The sequence below is a fragment of the Sinohyriopsis cumingii genome, chromosome 3, assembly GCF_028554795.1.
Source record: "Sinohyriopsis cumingii isolate HCF-2022 chromosome 3, ASM2855479v2, whole genome shotgun sequence".
NCBI classification, from domain to species: Eukaryota; Metazoa; Mollusca; class Bivalvia; order Unionida; family Unionidae; genus Sinohyriopsis; species Sinohyriopsis cumingii.
The window spans coordinates 105,328,595-105,335,262 of NC_142963.1; positions in this window are offsets into that span (position 1 = coordinate 105,328,595).

Genomic DNA, 6,668 nt, shown 5'->3' on the forward strand with positions numbered 1-6,668 from the left:
AAACATTGCAGATAGTTAGCATGTGATCTGCATCAGAGACGCACATCAATTGATTTGGAAGCGTTAAGTCCATGTTAAGTTTGTTCGAGTCAAGCTCTTCTGTGCTCTAATATTAACATATCCTCTTAGCACACGATGATAACGGCTAAATATTGCAATGATTGAAAAAAAATTGTTCGGACTGTTCAGGGAAACTTGAATGTGCTCCTTTTTTTCGACTATAATATTATTCTGGAACCATTGTGAATCATTCAAAGGTTCTGAATTTTATACAGAACTTTTCATTCGTTTTGGAGTTTAATTCATAATACTGTAAGTTCCTCTCACATTTTCATTTATAACTTTCATAATTAAATTATTTATTAAAATTTGGGGACTCATCTGGGATACCATTTTCAGAAATTAATTACGAGAAATTGAAACTGTTTTGAAATTTAAGTTCATTTTATTTCGGACATTTCCTTATTTATGTTCTTTTGATTTTATATAGTGAAACCAACTAGCTTTCACAATTTCATCTAGGATGACGAGTTATGTTTCCAATCCGACCTAGAAAGTGTTTGAGAGTTTGAGGAAAGACACGTTGCTGGAGCTTTTCAAGCGCTATTCTCTTTCCGACATAAATTGTCTTTGTTGAAATAGGAGATTAAAAAAAGTATTTGGTGGAAAAGGAAGTTTTTAATGCAAAAGGTTTAGGATTAATTAGTAAGTATTTATCCACCTCTCAAATGAAATGAAAAGAATTAACTCTAAAACACCAGACGAAAATTGAGCTAAGAAAGCTTGAGCATCAAAAAGAGAAGGAAGAAAGATGCAAACGCATGAAAAGAAAAAGAGAAGCAAATGCAGGTAATGGGGAGAGCGGCAAATGCAAATACAAGAAGAAGAAAGAGAAATACAGATGAAATTGCAAATGCGAAAGAAAGAAAGAAAAAAGGAGAGAGAGAGAGAGAACTGAAGCTGCAAATACAAAAAGATGAAAGAGAAATAGAAGAATTAGAACTAGCAAGCAAAATGCACCCCCGCACTAAAGTTTAGATTTTGATGTCACAAAAATATTCAATTAGAAACCCGTTTAAAAAAAAGATGTGCATCAATATTTTTCACATTTTGAATAAATAGCCGAGAATTTAAAATGGCCAAGAGGGCAATATACTTTGTTATTACAGAGTGTACTTATTGGCAAAGCTCGTTAAATTTATTCAGTTACTGAGGCATATCAACCGAGTTTTATTATTTGCAGGAAAGAAAGTATCCAAGACCATGTCGATTTTGCTAGGGAAAAAGAAAATCTATTTGACAGGTGGTGTACATCTAAAAGATTGATAAAGAGTATGACAAACGCAGGCAACTTATATTAATTGAAAAATTCAAGAGCTGTGTCCATAGCGAAGTCAAGATGTACATTGATGAACACTAGTTACACATTTTGGTAAACGCTGCTCGCACAGCTGATGACTTTTCCTTGACTCACAAAAACATGTGCCAGTATATTCTCCTCTCAGCAGATGGTTGCAAAGAAACCACATCAGTATCAAGCAAGTACTTACAAATTTCAGTCTGGCTCAACGTTTAAGGATCAAATGTCTGATAGGACTAACTAGACATCCTTATATCTTCTTACTTGCACTTACGACAGGAAAATAGGGCACGTTATTTCTGATTGCTTTTAGTTGAAACATAAGCAGCATAAAGACAGAGCTGTTCCATATGCTCTTGTTTCTTAAGGTCAAGGCCACGATCATGTATTGGAAACAATACATTTGTCGGGTCAAACAAACCCCAGTCTGACTTTTCTATGGAGAATTCTGGACCATTCATTTAGAAAGTTTCTCTGTTGATGATTCGGCCATTCCTATCAACATTAACATGTTAAAGGACACAGTAGCTTATCGGAGTCCTATACTATCAGGTAATTTTTCCTTGTCTTCTTCTACTGAAAGTGTTCTTGTTCAGTGAAAAGAGTGAGGCTTTATTCAAATTCCACTCTATAATTTTAAGTTAATATCAGACTTAGTATCAGGACCAGTCACCATCGGCGCTGCTATTTCTTTGCCCAGTGAGGGTGTTCATTTATTGCTAGGCAATAAATTAGCTGGAGATAATGGTGTTGTTAATCCACTTATAACTGACAGGCCTTGTTTGGGATCAAAAGTTTTATCCTATTAAAAATAAAATCATTGAGTTATGCCTAACTTGTGCAGTTACTAAAGCTATGGCGAAAAGGGTTCATGAGAATGAAATTGATGAGGAATATATTTATTTGGTTAACACGTGTATTTGTCCGACTTTTGATTAGGTCACTTTTGCTCCTGTTACTGATCAGTCAAAAGGTAATGTTCATTGTGATCCTCTTTCGACCAATCATTCTCTTCTTTGCAATCAGGCGACAAACGATACTCACTTGTTGTCTAATTAGAAAAATATCCTCAGTGTTCCTGTTTGTTTCAGAGGGCTATTAGAGAAGCTGATTCTTCAGAGGTACAAGCCAGCATTGTGAGTTTAAAGTTTGACACCACTTTCTTTTATTTACTGTCGCTTAACAACAATAGTACATTTTATTTTAATAGCAGCAATGCACAATCGCCTATCATTATTTTGCTATATATTTTCCTTACATTTGTACCACTCAGTCCAATGTGACTATTCCATCCTGCAAGTAGTAACTGGAGTTCTAAAATAAAATTAACAGTTAACATTCTGCTATCTTAGTCAATTCTGTAATTAGGAGTATCATTATTTTTTTCCATCGGACTTAGTGCGGTACAATACGTGTCTCTAGATGCTCAAATGTTCGCCCATTCGTGTTCCTTTTGTCATAATTTCATTCATGGGTACCTACTTTTTTTTTCTTTATCTCCATAGTCTTTGAATTTATTCAAAATTATCGGTGTCCCTGTTTCTCAATTTTGTGTGTGTGTGTGTGTGCACATGTTTGTTAACCAATGCTTTCATAAAATGTGTCCTTTTGTTGTTACCGATGTTAAGTAGATATTACCCTCTTCAATTTATTCTTTTGTCATTTTTTTTTCTTCAGTTATTTTCGTAAAACCTTTTAGCATAGTGAACAAATTGGCGAATGCAGCCATGAAAATACTTCTTGGGACACTCATCTCGCCTGTACTAAGTGTACTCGAACGGACTAATGTGATTTCTGCAGACTATGGTCAGATGAGGTGTTGGACCAAACAGCTAACCCCTGTTCTATATATGCAGGTAAAATGGAACCAACTCCTATTCTTATCCTTGGAACCCGTCCATTCCAGGGAAAGATTGATGGTACTTCCTGGTGTAAGGACGTTGTCATTACGCTGATCTCTGGGACTGATTAATTGCTTATTTACGGTTCAAGAAAGCTGCCAGTTTGCCGATCCTATGAGGGATTTATGGCACGTCCTGGTGAAGGAAGTCGTCCGTACATCCAGGTTTCCAGAACATCGATCTAGTGAGGCATGACTGGGATTTTCCTTTCTAAGAAGTAGCAGGTACTTACGAGCAAGTCCTTCACTTCTAGCTTGTCAAAGGGTCTAGAAACTCTAGATCATTTATCAAGTCAAATTCTCTAGATTAGACACTTTTCATGACGATCTTCATCAACTTACTTGCAGTCTGGCGCCAGACACAGGGCAAAGCGATATATACCGATCACAGGGCATCTCTTACAAGCCATTGGGTCTAATAACCGGGCAGCGGGCAAGACAAAAAATACCGGGGAGCAGTCTGCACCCTCAAGGGAAAGAGACAGTATCGGAAACACTCGTTCACTATGTTTCTGTTTAATCCGTACGGGGTTTGAGGACTTTCACCACAAAAAAGATTCCTTTGGAATGTCTCCGTACTCCTCGTGCCGTGGATGAGTTTCCCATGGCTCAGGAGTGTTTGTAGACCTTCCCCATCCACGCTTTCGGCTTTATTTTTTGATGGACAAATAAAAGGGACGCCACCCATCTTACCTGCATCACAAGGGGATTGCCATTGTAATTAACCAATGAGAGATGGAACTGGCAGTCGTAGGTCACCATATCAGCAGAGACAAGACGATGAATTAAACACTTTAGTGAACTCGAATGGGCACGAGGAGGTCCCGACTGAGCCGACACGTTCTCCTCATGTGTCCCCATCTTCGTCCCGAATTGTTCAGGCGATGGACGATGAAGAAATTTGGATATTTGATAATGCAGTAATCTTATCGCAGATGTGTCAGAAGCCTTCCACGTCTTCTAATACTATAATTCTCTCCAGCTTGGAGACGCTTCTGGCTTAATCAGTCTCCTTTTAACAATGGCTAAAGGATATTTCTAAATTATTTCGTAAAAAGAGCACAAAACAAAATATTTCTTTTTATGCCTTAACTGCAGTGAACCAGCGACCTGTGGTTCTATATCACCCATTATGAATGAGTTGTGATTAACACGCCTTTATTACTTGGCACCTTTGTTGGACATTTTGATTTACCTGTTATGATTTATGTGTGAATATGGTGTTTTTGTTACCTGCATCTTTGTTGTTACACCTTTGTTTTTTAAACCATCACCATTGTATTGTTCACAGGCTTTGGCATAGGTGATCAAATGTTATAATTGAGCAAATTTTCTTTGGCAGACCTTGTAAATCAAATCATTTAATCAATTAAATGCTGCAAAACATTATAACAAAGTCTTAGAAATAAACAGCAATTAGGAATTTGGCCAGTGAAATTAAAGTAAAACATTATAACAAAGCCTTTGGAATAAATAGCAATTAGAAATTTGGCCAGAGAAATTAAAATAAAACATTATAACAAAGCCTTTGGGATAAGTAGCAATTAGGAATTTGGCCAGTGAAATTAAAGTAAAACATTATAACAAAGCCTTTGGAATAAGTAGCAATTAGGAATTTGGCCAGTGAAATTAAAGTAAAACATTATAACAAAGCCTTAGAAATAAATAGCAATTAGGAATTTGGCCAGTGAAATTAAAATAAAACATTATAACAAAGCCTTTGGAATAAATAGCAATTAGGAATTTGGCCAGTGAAATTAAAATAAAACATTATAACAAAGTCTTAGGAATAAATAGCAATTAGGAATTTGGCCAGTGAAATTAAAGTAAAACCTTATAACAAAGCCTTTGGAATAAATAGCAATTAGGAATTTGGCCAGTGAAATTAAAGTAAAACATCATAACAAAGCCTTTGGAATAAATATCAATTAGGAATTTGGTCAGTGAAATTAAAGTAAAACATTATAACAAAGCCTTTGGAATAAGTAGCAATTAGGAATTTGGCTAGTGAAATTAAAATAAAACATTATAACAACGCCTTTGGAATAAATAGCAATTAGGAATTTGGCCAGTGAAATTAAAGTAAAACATTATAACAAAGCCTTTGGAATAAATAGCAATTAGGAATTTGGCCAGTGAAATTAAAGTAAAACATTCTTATGGAGAAAACTAATAAACAATCTTTACTACAGTGTTTTCTATTTTTCTTTGGTAGAATTAAATTACAAGTTGTTCATTTTAATCTCTAAGGTGTATTATTTGACTAATTTGCATAAATTGTTCTATTCAAAAGCATGTCTCTTGCATTCTAATGTTGTTTTGTTTTTTAATATCTGACACGCATCTTTGCAAGGGCGAGGACTCTGCAAGTCCATGCTTGTGTTTCCAATAGTCAATATCATGGGTTACTTCCCTTGCTTTTCTTATATAAAGAAATAAAAGAAAATATTCTCAAAAAAAATTGCTTACTTAGCAAATGAACTGAGGATTAGTTCAAACAACTGAATTTAATTAATATGTACTTCCTCATAATGAACTCACTGGATATCTTAAAAATATGAACTTTATAAAGAGTTTAATAAAATCTGATTACAATATAATAACAACAAAATTGTTGACAAGCTCTACCAATCTGATGCATGTTCATTACCAAACTTGTCCAAGATGTTGATGATATAACAATGTATTCAAAGTCTGATCAAAGCCTGATTAGAAATATGGCTTCCAGAGTGCTAATAAGTTAAGCCATTCAGATGCAAGCATTTTTAAGCATGGATCTTGAAATTTGTTATCTTAATGATAAATATCTAAATTTCAAGTATGATCAAAATCAGAAAAAAAAGATATGGCTTCCAGAGTGGTAACAAGCTCTGAGCCAATCAGATAAAAGGAATCCCAAATTATGTTTGGCTTGGTTTTGTTGGTTTAATGCCATTTTACAGCACATGATAAGCTGTACATGGTGGCTAGTATAAGGAACCCAGGAAATCCATGGGAAGAACCACCGAGCCAAGGGAAGCGACTGGGATTTTTTCTCACACATCAACTTTAGCTGAGCCAGGACTCGAATAGATGTAGACATAGGTGAGATGTTGAGTTATTTAAGGTTCCCTTCAATTATGTGCTTGGATCTCGTTCGTAATCAAACACATGCAAGATCTTGCCAACACAAGACCTAACTCCATATCTGATCACAGTCAGATTAGAACCTCAGTTTCCACAATCATAACAAGCACAGCCAATCACATGTAAGATCAGGTAATTGATATGTGTTATCTTGCTCATTATCTCTCTTACCTAAGAGATATTTATGACATAAGCCCATATTCTAAGTTTGATCAACTAGAATAAAAACTACAGCATCCAGAGTGGTAATAAGCTCAGCCACTTAGATGTAAGATCAATCAT